This window comes from Lissotriton helveticus, chromosome 7 (genome assembly GCF_964261635.1).
Source record: "Lissotriton helveticus chromosome 7, aLisHel1.1, whole genome shotgun sequence".
Taxonomy (NCBI): domain Eukaryota; kingdom Metazoa; phylum Chordata; class Amphibia; order Caudata; family Salamandridae; genus Lissotriton; species Lissotriton helveticus.
The window spans coordinates 1,828,300,481-1,828,315,847 of NC_136068.1; the positions used below are offsets into that span (position 1 = coordinate 1,828,300,481).

A 15,367-nucleotide genomic window follows, 5' to 3' on the forward strand; every position below is an offset into this window, starting at 1 on the left:
TCTCTGAAATTAAACTCAAATTAGTAATCATTTAGACTCTTACAGAATTAACCATAAGTATTTAAGATCCAACATATCCAACGCTTTTCTGTCTATCTATCTATCTATCTATCTATCTATCTATCTATCTATCTATCTATCTATCTATCTATCTATCTATCTATCTATCTATCTATCTATCTATCTATCTATCTATCTATCTATCTATCTATCTATCTATCTATCTATCTATCTATCTATCTATCTATCTATCTTAATATATTCACTGAAAAAGACAAAGGGTAACGTTGTTATAGTTAGGTGAAAATGTCACTTAAAACATGCCATTTTAAACTTACAGAGCCACTGAAACTCATCAGTTATATTTACCTCATTTAGCTTTAAATCTCACAGTTAGTTAACTATAATTTGCGCCCCTGCCATGCATAGTTTCTCATCAATAATTTAATTGCAAATGTGGTGGTGAGATTCTCAAAATTGTCATAGAAAATGTCATTAGTGATGTAATATGTGGCATAATTATCAGAGTGTAAGTATCACAGGTGAATTAAATTTTTTTATTTATTTAAGACTGCATGTTTTGGGTGACATAGCTACCTAACTATAGCAACACTTTAGTCTTTAGTTTCTTTCAATGAATTTCTAGGTTTTAAAAATGTAAAACGATGTACAATAATATTTTAGTACCATACATAAAGCCAACCCCTTTAGAGCAGTTTTCTTTTGTTCTCGGAGGGTGAGAGCTATTCAGAATTGTTGCTAGCCCGAGAGCACAGGCAGGAAATAGTTTTATGCTGCCCCCAGCAGGTGTAGCTTTTGCCCTGTTGGGTGGGAGCACATTACACTTTTCCCAACAGCGTTGTTGGGCAGGGTACAATCCTGTCCGTTGCGGGAACCTAAGGCGCCGTACCTGAGCCGGCCAGAGGTTGGGTATCCCAGGGACTCTTTTCGCTCGAAGAGGGGGCCATGCAGCACCCCTCCCTTTTAATATATAAGCTTGGGGATCGGGTCGCTGGGGCCTCTTAGAGGCTTGGTGAAGGGGGCCACACCCCCTCCCTTTTATGTTTCACACTGTCCCAGAGGATAGGGTCCACAGGGCCTTTTTAGGCTTAGGGAAGGAGGACACGCACCCCCCTTTAATAACATATTCAACCCCAAGGAATGAAGTGCCCAACGCCGCTTTGAGGATTGAGAAGGTAGTCCATGTTCCCCCTCTCCCTAACCACAAGGCTGCTGGAGTCATTCCTCTGCTGTGCTGGACAGCAATAAAAACGGGTGTGGTCATGACGAGCTGAGCTCGTCTTGAGCACCGAAGTGGTAAAATAAGAAATGCACCACAGCTCCAGATACCGGTCCACCTCGGGAGCACTCTCACATTGCCCTTTAATTAGGACACTGCCACAGATGATAGGGTCCACAGAGTCCTATTTAGGCTTGGGATTGGAGGCCATGTACCCCCATTTAATAAAACATCAACTCAAGAGATGGAGTACCTGAAGCCTCCCGTGGGCCTCGGAGTGGACGCAGTATGTCCACTACTGGGGGCGATTTATAAATGGCATCGTAGTAATATGGACAGGGACCTTAGACAAAATGGAGGAATACATCAGATACCTGAACAATAATGATCCAAATGTGAGGTTCACAATGAACAGCAGTAAAACTAGGATAGCTTTCTTGGATGTTCAATTGTATATTAAAGACAGCAGGATTGAGAGCACTCTATTTCCTCTATTTCGTAAGCCCACAGCTTGCAACAGCATTTTACAGGGAGACAGTGTGCACCCAAAGAGCACGATCAAAGTGATCCCCTTTACGGAGATGTTATGAATCAAACGAAATTGTAGCGAGGACATTGAATATGAAAGGAATTAGGATAATCTTACAGATAGGCTCACTTTATGGGGGTATGATGGAAAGTTACTGGGTAATGCCAGGAGGAAGGTAGCTGACATCAACAGAAGGGATCTGCTTAAGACTAAGACCGGGGATGAGAAATGCAAACCTCTAGCCTTAATAAACAATTTTGATTCCTCTTGCCATCAGATTTGGCGTGTGCTCAGAAAACATTGGAGCGTGTTGGAAAGTGTCCCAGGCTTGGGGACGTATATTAGCAACTATCTGAGAGTCACCTATAGAAGAGGTCGTATGATTAAAGATGTGGTTAGCCGCAGTTATACAAGAGAAATAAAAGAGGTGAGCCCTTTGAATTGGTTGCCCCATAAACCTACAGGCTTTTTCATGTGCACCACTTTCAGCATGTGCCACCTAGGAATGAATAAGACGACGACTTTCGGATTTAACACGAAGCGTGAATATAGGATCAACAGCTTTTTCAATAGTCGTACAACTTTTGGTGTTTATGTCATCATCTGTGCCTGCGGGAAAGTGTACATTGGCAGTAGTATGAGGGAACTAAGGGGCATTTGTATTAAAAAAAAAAAATTGTGAGTCCTTAATAGCGGTTTTAGCAAATCGCTATTAAGGACCCGCAGAAAGCAATGTATGTAGGAATCGCAAAATTATTTGTGATTCCTACGTATTCCTTAATTGCGGATCGCAAATTGTGATTCGCAATTAAGGAATACCTTACCATTCATTCTTATGGGCTGAGAGGAAGACATTCTCGATTTGCGAGTACCCAATAGGTACTCGCAAATTGCGCATGCAATTTCAAGGGGGTCAAAAAGGACACCCTTTTGCAACCCTAAAATAAGCATGTATACACATGTGGTTCACATACATGCCCTAAGGGCATGTATGTGCACCACATGGCATTTTGAAAAATGCAAAAAAGTAAATTTTTCAAAGAAATCACAAATTACCATCAACTTGAAGTTGGTGGTTATGTGCCAATTCTAAGGGCAAAATCGCACAACTTGGGTGCTTCCAGAAATGCATTTAAGGAATCGCAATTTGCAATTCCTGAAATGCATTCGCAGAATAGGGAATCACAAATGTTGCTATTCCCTATTGTGCGAGGGATTTTGGGATGATACTTCCAAAAGACTTTTTCCCGTTCACCAACGGGCCGATTCTGAGAATCAGTCCATTTGCGAACGGAAAAAAGGCTTCATACATCTGGCCCTATGAGTTAGACTTGCAGAGCATTTGAGCGCGTTTAAGAACAAGGAGGCCTTGTACCCGTTATCAGCACACGCATGTGACAGGAACAAGGAATCTCTCTGTAGGTACTATGGTATTGGTTTTGTTAGAGTGGATAAAACAGGTGGTGATCGGTAGCTTTTATTAAGACAGACCGAATCCAAGTGGATTTCACGCTAATGGACTGTTTATTGGTTAAGGGCATGAATGGAAATTATGGGATGTATGATTATCCCTTTGGGATGCTCTAACTATCTACTGGCTATTAGACCTGAGTTTCCGGCAGCTGTTTGTTGGTTAAGGGCGTGAATGGAAACTATAGAATGTATGGTTATCCCTTTGAGACGCTTTAGCTATCCACTGACTATTGGAAATCCATTTGGATGTTCTTGGGTTGCATCCTTCAATGACCCTATTGGAAAAGTTCTGTTAGAGGTGAATAGGTCTTTGTATGACTCATCTGATCATCTTTCTTGGCTGGTTATTGCGTAGAATTTTCACTTCTGAATTCAAGTCTACACACCCCAAGAATGTAAGTGGAATAATAAGGGAGTGATTAATTGTAATATTTCTGAGATGTCAGTCGAAATAAGGTGCTAAGGAATTTGGGAATGTTTGATACGTTCGTAATGGAAGGATTTGGGATTCGTAGCCCAAGATGGCCAACACGTCATTCAAGAGCTGTGGTGAATATGATGACAATGAAGGGCCTCCCTTGCCTGACTCGGGATGGCTGTGAACAGGTTTATCATGGCCGTAATAAAGCCTGACATTGTTTCTTGATTTTTGGAAGCATTGACTGCCAACGTGCATCTTATGATCTAATGCCTGGGCGTAGTTCGTGTAGTTTTGCTGCGCAAAACTCCGCATAGTTACAAAAAACTCTGCAAAGTTCCACGAGTGGTGGAGTACAGTACAAACTTCAGTTTGTGCTGGTATCCCTGCTGCTCGGGTAGAAATTCTAACCGAGCAGCAGCTCATGATCGCAAATTTACGGTTCGCAATCGCAAACTTAACATTCGCGATCGCGAGCGAGGGAAAACACTTTGCTGCACTACCTTTACAGTCCGTCTCTAATGAGACGGACTGTAAAGGACCCCGTTACATGATGGCCGCCACTGTTGGCACAAGGCTAGTCCGTTCTTCGGATCACACAGGTAATGGGGTGGACCAACCGGCTTAGGTGGAGGAATATTTAAAGGGTTTGAAGATGTCTGCTCGGCTACACCCCTCATACAGTGGATGGTTCTTTCGTGCTCCGACTAGGTAAGAAGTTGCGAGTCAGTTGGGGGCTGACAACGTGTTCGGGGCGTGTCGCTTTACGGTGTTTGCAGTGCAGATTGATGATTTTATAATGGGCTGTGTAACAGGCCACTCTTGGTGGTTGTGCTTCCTTCAGATTTTGACGTAACACGTGTTATGCTTGTAGACACATAAAAACATTTTAACAAGTTGAATAGCGGACACTTCTGGTGCTGGTGTTCGGGGGGTTCACTTTACTCTGTTTGCGGCTGTGGGTGTACAATCACCTGACGGGTTTGATAACAGGTTACTCATGGTCAATGTGTTTCTTTCTGATTTGGAGGCATCACATGTTTGTGCTTGTGGACACAATTTCTTAACAAGTCGATAATGGGCCTCTTCGGGTGCTGAGGCTCTTGACTATCTTAGAGGTGAAATTTGCTTGTGCATTTTGGGTGCAATGCCTTGTCATATCTGGAAAGTTGTGCAATAATTGTTTTTGTGTTAGCGCACTCAGGGTAGGGCCAGTTGTTGAGGAGGGAAGGGGTTTTCTTGACGATCCTCCAGCCTTGCTCAACCAAAATTAATTATGGACAATGGCTTTTGGATGTAAAACTGAGAATAACACTGGGGTTCTTGACACCTTTCAGGGAGCACCAAATGCCCATCGGTTGTATAGCTGCGAAACAACGGCCGGCGTAAACTCAGGGCCTTCTCAATATAACACGAAGGCTGTGGTTGTTCCATCAAAGTAATCTGAGGTGGAAGACATAAATACACAAGCCGGTACGTGCAATGCTATTTTAAGAGAATTAGTATTCCTTCCTTTTTTGTTAAAGGGACAAATAATGATGTTATCCTTTTGCCTGCAGATTGCGGGGAGTTGTTTAGAAGAACCTGATGTGAATTGTTCATCTGGACTTAGTGTACTTTCAAAATGCGGTTTCTTGACTCATGCTAAGTTTAGGTAAGGATGGTTTTTGATGGCCGCTCTAAGTTGGGAATATGGTTGGGTGTTCGGTACAGTTTGGAAAGGTTTGTTTCATGTTGTTCTCTCTCCTCTTCTTTATTCTTCTGTACACAGCATTGGAATTAGTTGAACCCTGGAGTGAGTGATATTTTGGCTTGTTGAAAATTTGGATTACACAAGCCTGAATTGCTTGGTAAGTCCTATGTATTGGTGTGTCAAGAAAAGTTTTTCCTGGAGTAAGGTGCACCTATATTGGAAAGCTTGTAACAGTTGGGCTTGCTTTTGCTAGTAGTCTAAATAGAGACAGCATGGCCTGCTGTCGAAAGGAGGTTTTAGGATTAAGTTTAAATATTAAGGAACTTATCCTGAGTGTAGACAGTTAAGGTCATGTGCCAAAGAAATGAGACTTAGACTGGGTGTTCGACTCAGTTAATGGGGCCTCCATGTTTCTATGGGGAGGAGGCAAATAGAATGAGCTGAGTGCACTAATGTGTATATGTAGAGGTAATGTATTGTATCATGTGTATTATGCCCACTTCATTATTAAGTGTTCGCACTTGCATTTAATGAACTGAGAATATGTACTGTTTGAATCATATTGTATTCATGTTGTATTCTCGATGTGTGTTTTTGTGCATTTGGATGTTTTAACAACTGTCATTGTCTCCTGTCTGTTCTTATGCAGGGCATGAGTTTTTAGGTTCATGTTCAGTTTTTATCTTGTATTAATGATGTTAAAAGGGAAATTCATGTTTTTCTTGTGTAAATCTATGTTAAGTGTATTGTGTTAAAAGGGGAAATTCATGTCGTTTTCTGTTATTGTCCATGTTAATTGTATTGTGCTAGGTTATTGTTTTAAAGCTTTGTCTTGTGTGTGTCTTTCCACAGCCTTGAAGAAGTCCTGTGTAACAGGGATGAAACGCCTAGGCTGTGTTCTAGCTGTATCAAGCCTTTTTTACAATGTTGTTGTGATGCATGAATAAAAAGGAAAAAGAAAAATGAACATGGAGATCTTTCCCCTTTTTTGAGAAAAGAATGATCATGTTGTCTCACGTGCAATATTGATTTTGAATATGAATGCATAATACATGCTTTAGAAGTGGGGACTCTTTGTTGATAGATATTGTAGCTAAAAATAATTCTTTTAGGTCAGTGTGCTCCTCTAACTTTGTATTTCTCAACGTATTGAGACTAAACTATTTTGTCAAATGCCAGATGGACCTACCTGGTTTAGCTATAGGGGAGATGGGCCGTGGACTCCCTCCTTGGTCGCACTGGCATAGCTAGGGGGGGGCCAGGGGGGCGGTCCGCCCCAGGCGGCACTATTTTGGTGGCGGCAGTGGTCACGCTGTCCTGGCGGCTGGTGGCAGCGGCCTTTATAATTGATTTGGACACTCGCCGTGTCCCCAAATAAATTATAAAGGCCGCTGCCACCGGCCGCCAGTGCATGCCGCTTAGCCCCCGTGTGAACAGCAAGCACACCATCTTAGTGCTTGTTAAGCGACGTATGTACCTGGTTTGTGGTTCCAGTCCCAGGGCCGTCAATCTTGTAGCGCGCGAAAGCGCTACCAATGACGGCCCTGGGCATAAAGTTTGTCCAGCCCTCACGCTGAAATGTAGCGCAGCACAGCAGCAGTGACGAGGCGTCACGCGCTCTTCTCTCGTGAGAGGCTGCCAGCTGCCCGAAGGGTCGCGCCTTGCCTGTTATGGATGGTGATTATCCCAGAGCACAGCTCAGGTAGAGTGCAATAGCAACTTTTGTTTTTTACTCACCATAGCATAGGTTAACACCAGGCACCCTGCCCTTCTATGAGCCACTCTATGTTCAGCCCCGGCCCTTCTAGGCGCTATCTGCTGCCCCCACACCCTGCCCTGACGCAGCGCTGGCCTTTCATGGGGGAGCAAGCAGAGAGGCCGAGTTCGGAGCCGGGTGCAGTCTCGGCACCAGCTCCACACCCTGTGATCCTGGGCAGCCCCCGGTGCACCTGTGGAGTGTCCCTGGGCCTCGTGTAAAGCGCCTCAGCACCGAGGCAGCACTATAGAATGACTGCAAAAAACACGAATGTACCATGGTCGCAGCCCTAGAGAGGAGGGGAGTGAGGAATAACCGGCAAAGGGGCAGTCTCTTCGTACAGCACAGGGGCTGTGGAGAATGGGAAATAACTAGGGCAGGGGTGGGGCCAAGGAATGAGGAATACCCAGAGTGGGAGACACTCATCACAGTCCTCCATCATTTAAAAGCATAGACAGAGCTTCATTTTTAGCTGAGGAGGCTAAAGGGTGAGAGATGAACACCCTGACGGGGGGCACCGGGCACAGCTGGGCAGACTGTGGGATGGGCAATGGTCAGAGCTGGGCAGGCTGTGGGGTGAGCACTGGGCAGAGTGTGGGATGGGCAATGGACAGAGCTGTGCAGACTGCGGGGTGGGCACCCTTCTGCTGCTGTGTCTCACATGCTGTGCACCTCCGGTGATGTTTCATCCATCTTTGCTTTTCGAGTGGTCTTCTTTATATTCCATCTGCGCCCTGCATATCTCAGTGTCTGCAGGGAGTCCGCATTGTGCCCCCCGCTGCTCTGGCACCTCTCCTTGTCACCCCACTGAGGATGCATCTCACTGGACTCCAAGACCCTCCAGCCAATCTTGGGGTCCGACCCTGAGGTCTCTTTAGTGAGTGGCAGGGCAGTGGGCACAAGTCTTATAAAAAGAAGTGGGGGGGGACTAACCAAGTTAGGCAGTCAGCAAATGACTTCATGACACATGCCATCCATAGCTGCCAAGGTTTCAGATTGCTATGTGTGACATGTGTCCGAGACTTAAGCTCACGCAATCACAGGGCTGCGGATGCCATGGGCGGCAATCTGAGGGATAGCTCCGGGCGCCACAAGCTCTAGCTACGCCGTTGCTTGGTCGTCACCTACCCAGTGGTCCTTTAGAGAGACTTATTTAGTCTCTCCCTGTTGTCTCTTCCCCTATCCCCCCTTCTCTCCTTCCATGCACCCTCCCCTCTACGCTCCATTTATTTTGCCCTCCATGTTTCTTTAATTGTTTTTCCCATTGAGACCGAGGTCTTTGGCCAATGCCCGGTGGAGCTACCTGATAGCTATAGAGAAGATGGGTTTTGGGACTTCCCCTCGACCGTCACCTACCCAGACGAACTTTGGACAGACTTTCCTTTTGTCTCTCTGCCGTATCTCCCTCCTAGCCCTTTACCCTTACCCCTTCCCCTCTACACTTCAATTATCTCGTCTTCTATGCTCTTGCAATTGTTTTGTCTAGAAACTGATGTAAATTGGAACTGATTTAATCTTGTAATGTAATTTTTGTTGAACCACATGTAAAGCGCTCTGATACCTCCGGGTCTAGCCAGCGCTATATAAAACTCTTGAATAAATAAATAAATAAATATTTATCTAGTCAGATTTCAGGTGTTTTGTAACGGTAGACTCCAAGAGTGAGCACTACTAGAAGTAGTAGGACAAACAGAGTGCAGGCGAATATAGGCCACAACCGTTCTTGTGTTTATTGTAGGGTCCATGCACCCCACTCTTCCTAATTAGAACATGTACCACACTCCCAGACTGTGATCCACCCCAGGGGGCACCATCCACCTTCCCTTTATTATGGACAATGATTCAGAGGATGGTGTTCCCAGGTCCTTTCTAGGCTCAGAGATGGGAGCCATACAGCTCCCCTTTAATAAAGGTCCGACCCGGAGTAATGAGGTCCCCTAAGTCTCTTAGAAGCTTCCGTAGTGATCCACAACCCCCTCTCCCTAAATAAAAAATGCACCGCCTTCCCTGGACCCTGGTCCCACTGGGCGGTGTTTTGTTTATTTTACCAAGTATTTTAAGATCCTCCGCATATTGCTGGCAAAATTAAACATAAAAATTACATTTTGGCCACTGGGAGAGTCTCTCGAGGACCCTGCCACTATACATTGGGATTCAGGGTAGGCATATCCTGCCCTCTTATGTGTATTTGTTTTGCATTTTTCCTAGGACTCAGGATTGAGTCCAAAGTGTTAAGCTTCCTCCACATCATTGTTAATGTGCTACCAGTCAATCATTTCTCAGCATGAGATCTGTTACACTGCAGATCCTTTGTGGTGTGATATATGCAAATTTGTTTGCCTTAATTGCCCAAAACCTGCTGGACAGATTTACAACATATCACAAAACGCTCTCTTTTTGGACCAACATCTAGCTTTCTGACAACTTTAGTGTAAATCAGCCACGTCCTGTGGAGGGAGTTTTGGTGGGGCGGAGAGGCGGGGCGGGGGGGTGCTAAAAACCGGAGTATGGATAATTGAAGGTAAGTAAACAATTTAATTAATAAAACGAATTTCGTAGCGCGCCCTGCATCGCAAAATGTGATGCAGGGCGCGCTACGAAATTCGTTTTATTAATTAAATCGTTTACTTACCTTCAATTATCCATACTCCGGTTTTTAGCAACCCCCACCCTGCCCCTCTCCCGCCCCGCCTCTCCGCCCCACCAAAACTCCCTCCACGGGCTGTGGCTGGTGTAAATCCGTTTAAAGTTCCTATGGAAAAATGAATGGGGAAATGTGCTTTGGAATCCCTCCTTTTTTCTCGGCCCTTACTTGACGATCAGCTCAAAACATTCCAGTTAGGAGGTGAGGGGAAAGAATATACTTTCTGGAAAGTTTCATGAAGATTTGTCAATCTTCGCCAAAGTTAGTAGTAGACCAAGAAATGCTTTTACATATATATATATATATATATAAATATCTATCTATTGCAAAAACACTGGTACTCCCATGACCAGCACTTGAAGGACACATAGGTTACCAGCCTTAATCTCAGGTATGGGCAGAGTTCAAACGGCAGGTACAGGTGTCACAGCCTGTCATCCAAGAGAGAAGTCTCAGCAGAGAGGTCAATCCCTTCCCACACCTTACTAAGCATACTCATCATCCAAGAGAGAGGACTCAGCGGAGAGGCTATTCCCTATCCACACTCTAATACTCACACCCAGCATCCAAGAGAGAGGTCTTAGTGGAGATACCAGAACCTCTGTGCACCCTACTAAGCACGCCAAGAAAGAGATGTCAGCGGAGAGGCTAGTACCTCCCCCAAAACTAATATGTGTGCCTGTCATCCTGTGGGAAGGTGTTAGCGGTGGAATTAGTCCCCCACCCATAACTGACTACACACACCTGATGCTCTGGGGATAGCTATATTTAGATAAGCTAGTCCCTCTATACACCCACTATGCATACTAGTCATCCCAGAGAGACGTCTCTGTGTAGAGGCCTGACCCTGTCTACACCCTACTATGCACACCCGTCATCCAAGAAAGAGGTCTCAGTGGAAAGGCTTGTACCTCTTCACACACTACTATGAATGCCTGTCACCCTGTTGAGGAGTGTTAGTGGAGAGGTTAGTTCCCCCCCACACCCTAGTACGAATGAAACAACACTTAGAGAATAGGTGTCAGCAGTGAGGGTAATCCCTCTCCACACCCTACTAATGCCACCCATTATCCCAGAACAAGGTCTCAGTGGAGAGGCTATAATCTCTCCACTCCCAACTACATACACTTGTCAATCAAGAGAGAGGTCTCAGCAGAGATGTTAGTCTCTCCCCACACCTACTATGCACACTTGTTATCCAATAGGCCTCAGTGGAAAGGACAGTTCCTTTCCAAACTCTACTACGCACATTCATCATCCATGGTCAGTCGCTCCCACACCAATTTATACATATTTTTCACCTAAGTGAGAGTTCACAAAGGAGAAGCTAGGCCCTCTCCACACACTACAAAACATGTTTGTTACCCTGTAGAGGGTGGTTAGTTAAAAGGCTAGTCCCTCCACAGTCACTACAGTGCAAACCTGTCACCCAAGAGAGAGGTATCAGTGAAGAGGGTAGTCGCTCCCAACAAACTCCTACACATACTTGTTATCTTGTCGAGTTAGCGGAGAGACCACTTCCTCTCCACACCCTACTATGCATACCCCATACCCTGGGTAATGGTGTTTGTGGGGAGGCCAGTGCCTCCCCACGCCCTACTATGCACACCATCACCAAGAGAGAGGAATCAACCAGCGAGATAAGTCTCTCCCCACACCCTACTATGCACAACCCTCATTGGAGAAAAGTGTTGTGGCGGAGAGACCCGTTCTGCCTCACACTCCACTACACACAACCAACATCCAAGTAAGAGGTTGGAGGTATTTTATGCTGTAGCCCATGTTATGAATACAGGGACACGGTTCACTGATATCACTGCCAGAAGTTTTGTGGAAAAGTATAATGAAAATATGCAGTTCTAGAGATTCATCTCATAAACATCACAGATTGCCAACATTGTTCCAATTAATACTGGTTCAACTACCATGGTGAGCTAAAGTGTATGTTATGCAATCTAGGTGCACCTACCTGCTTTGTCACTTTGAGCTATGAAGAGTATGCTTGGGAAGATCTTCAAGAATTTCTCAGGCCAGCCAATGTAAACATTAAGTTTAAATCTTTGTAAATACTACACTGAAGATTGCTTTGGGTTCCCTAGGTCTATAATTTCAAAAGGAAGAGTGAACAGTTCATGTCTGCAGTCCGACATATTGTTACTGGAAAATCACCTAATTCACATAAAACCTGAAGAGAAGTGTGGCATCAAAACCTATCAATGATTACAATGCGTTAATCCTGTTTATGTGAAATGCTAACATGGATATTCAGTTGGGTGCAGATAATTCTATTGCTGTTGGTCAATACGTCACTTCATACATTAAAAAGTCTGAAAAGACAGAAATGGAAGAAAGGGAAGTGATAGAAGCAGAGAAGTATTTAAATAAAATGCTTAACAGTTTCATTTTAAAGATGCTTTTCCAGAGAGACATTTGATCTTATGTGACCTGGGTATACACCTGTTACAACGCAATTTTTACTCCGCACTACCACTACAACGCGACCATTACAACGCATACCATTACAACGCATTGCGCTGGGGGGCGCTCTAGGATAGGGAATAAGTTTAATTTTCTATCCAACACCTTCCCTAGTGTCCACGGGGACTGGAGTTGGAATAGAAAATTATACTTACCACTATCCAGCACCTCTAAGCGCTATGCGTTGTAACGGTATTCGTTGTAAATACCGCGTTGTAATGGTATGTGGAGTAAAAGTATGCGTTGTAACGTCATACATCCGTGACCTGCAATAAGCTGAGTTCTTCTAGCTTATATGGTAAATCCAAATTGATCATTTGGGTAAATTCGGCCTAGCATCAGCGTGAAAAAAGGTGCCGAAAACATTTCCAGAAATTGGATATATTGCTCAGTTTGATCCAGAAAACACTGACATACTTAAAACAAATATGATGGACACATATTACCCTACTTGGGAAGTGCACTTAGAAAACCTTTATCTGTATGAAGTACTGCAGAACTAACGTACAGAAATAACATGGGCAAAACATTGAGCAAGGAAAGTTTGCAGCGACTGCCTGTAGTGGATGTTTAGTGACACACTCAAAAGCAAGTCTCATTACTCATTGTGAACTGTGCTGTCAAACTGTTGAGAAAATAGAATTCTTTTACTTTACCCTTGGGCAACATTTTAAACCATGGGGTTCAGAAAATGAATTGTTAGGTGGCCATGACAGCTGCAAAGATGCTTTCAATGGAGTTAAAGATAACATACAATGAGCAGTGTTTCTTGCTTATCTGAAAATGTTGAATGATGAAATTTAACAAGAGGAAACAATTACCACAAAGACTGTTTATAAGGCAGCCAGAGCTCACACAATGATAGTAAAGACACTCTTGGCCAGCCTATGATTGAGAATGAGGCAGCCATAGATATGAATGAAGTTGAATATGCTATGGGCCAAGTGAGGACCAAAAGCATTGATTTAGGACATTTTGTAGCTCAACTTAATGAAGAGCAGCTGTTAATTTTCAACTAAAAAGCTAAATCAGTCGAGCATGAACTTTTACATGATAAGCTGAGGGCCTGGTTCACAAAGGTAAGCTTACACTTTTGGTGTAAGTTTACAATATTTTTGCTATTCGCAAAGTTAAGTTAGAAGTAGTATATTTATGACAGCCGAGTGCTGCACTCGGGTGGAGTCTCTGCAATTGGGGAGGAGTCTACGCAGTCGGGTGGTGTCTCCACACTCATAGCAGAGTCTCTGCACTTACTCTGGCCGCAGCATAATGGTCAAATATATTAGACTGCAGAAGAGCATTATTAAAGAGAGTATTCTCTTTCCACCTCTTGCTACACACGTGTTACTCTTTGTGTTACTTAAGTTTTGGTCTTAATTTTAACTTAAGTTTATCTGAGACACAATCCTAACTTTACTACTCCTAAATGCCCTTTGTGCATACCGAAAGTCGAAAAGTTAGGATTTTATTTCAGATTACTTTTGTGAATCGGCCCAAAGTGATGTGAATATCAGAACATAAGAAGTCATTTAGTAAAAGAATGAGAGCTATCTGCACACTGAGATGGCAGGGGCACCAGTCATAGAAACATAGCAGTGGTTATAATGCCCCCTAAATTATGGAGCTTACACTACAAGGTACACGGTAGGAGCTTGATAGCTGTTTGATATTAACAAAGGTATGTTACTAGTGGCATCTTTACGATAGTGAAGTATCCACTTATAAAAATAGGACTGTTCTATCTTTTATGTGTGGAGACTCAGAAGTCATAAAGATACTACTGGTAAAATAGCTTTGTGAATAGCAAACAGTTGTAAAATTACGCAAAAGTGCATGGTTCAGTGACTTAATATCGCGGGACATAATATAGAATGCCCAAAATATCGACTCCAAAATATCGAAGTACAGAATATAGAATCCCTATCTACAAACAGGTAAGTATTAAAATATCGAATCCAAAATATAGAATGTTAAAATATAGTTAATTAAAATATCACATTTTTAAAATGTATAAAAAATAATATATAATTAAATATTAAAACCAATTCAATAAAACATAATTAAAATAATGTAAAAAAGCTTAAAATGTAAAAATAATAAATGTAATGTAAAACAAAGTAGAGAATTTTCTGGATAGTGAGAGGGTAAAAATTACTATTCCCACTCCAGTGAGTGCAATAGTAGGGAAAGCGTTGAATAGTGAGAGGGTAAAAATTACTATTCCCACTCCAAAGAGTGCAAAAGTAGGGAAAGCATTGGATAGCGGGGGGGGGGGGTAAAAATTACTATTCCCACTCCAGAGAGTGCAACAGTAGGGAAAGCGTTGGATAGCGTAGGGGTAAACATTACTATTCCCACTCTAGTGAGTGCAACAGTAGGGAAAACGTTGGATAGCGTAGGGGTAAAAATTACTATTCCCACTCCAGAGAGTGCAACAGTAGGGAATTAAATTAAATTAATTGTCAATACCAATACAAAATTAATTAAAAATAATTGCCAATTAATAAAAATTAATCACCAATTAAAAAAGGAAATTACCAATTAATAAAATGAATTACCAATTAAAAATTATCAATTAATTATCAGTACATATAAATAAAAATAAATATTTACTTTATTACAATTAAATTAATTCCCACCCTATTCCCCTATAAACCCAGAACCCGCTCCTAATAATAAATAATACAATTAACATAATCATCAATTAATACATTTTTAAAAATCAATTACCAATTAATAAAAATTAATTACCAATTAATTATCAATCAATTAATTATCAATACATATAAATAAAGATAAACATTAACTTTATTACAATTAAATTACTTCCCACCCTATTCCCCTATAAACCCACAACCCGCTCCAAATAAATAATACAATTAATATAATTAGCAATTAATCAATTTAATAAAAATTAATTACCAATTAATAAAAATGAGTTGTCAGTCAATTAATTATCAATACATATAAATAAAAATGTAATTTGATATTCTGTCCTATCTATATTTTGGAGTTGATATTCTGTCCATTCTATATTTTGGAGTCGATATTCTGTCCATTCTATATTTTGGTAGTTTACCAAAGTGCATGTTTAACCAGCCGTGGCCCGTGCAGGTACGAGCAGTAGGGCTGGGTG

The 15,367-nt window shown here is 42.5% G+C and overlaps 1 protein-coding gene across 1 annotated transcript in view; it reads right to left on the minus strand.

Annotated features, from left to right (window-relative positions):
* Positions 1-15,367, minus strand: part of LOC144767738 (C-type lectin domain family 12 member B-like) — a 113,582-nt gene that overhangs the window by 54,788 nt on the left and 43,427 nt on the right. The window lies entirely within an intron of this gene.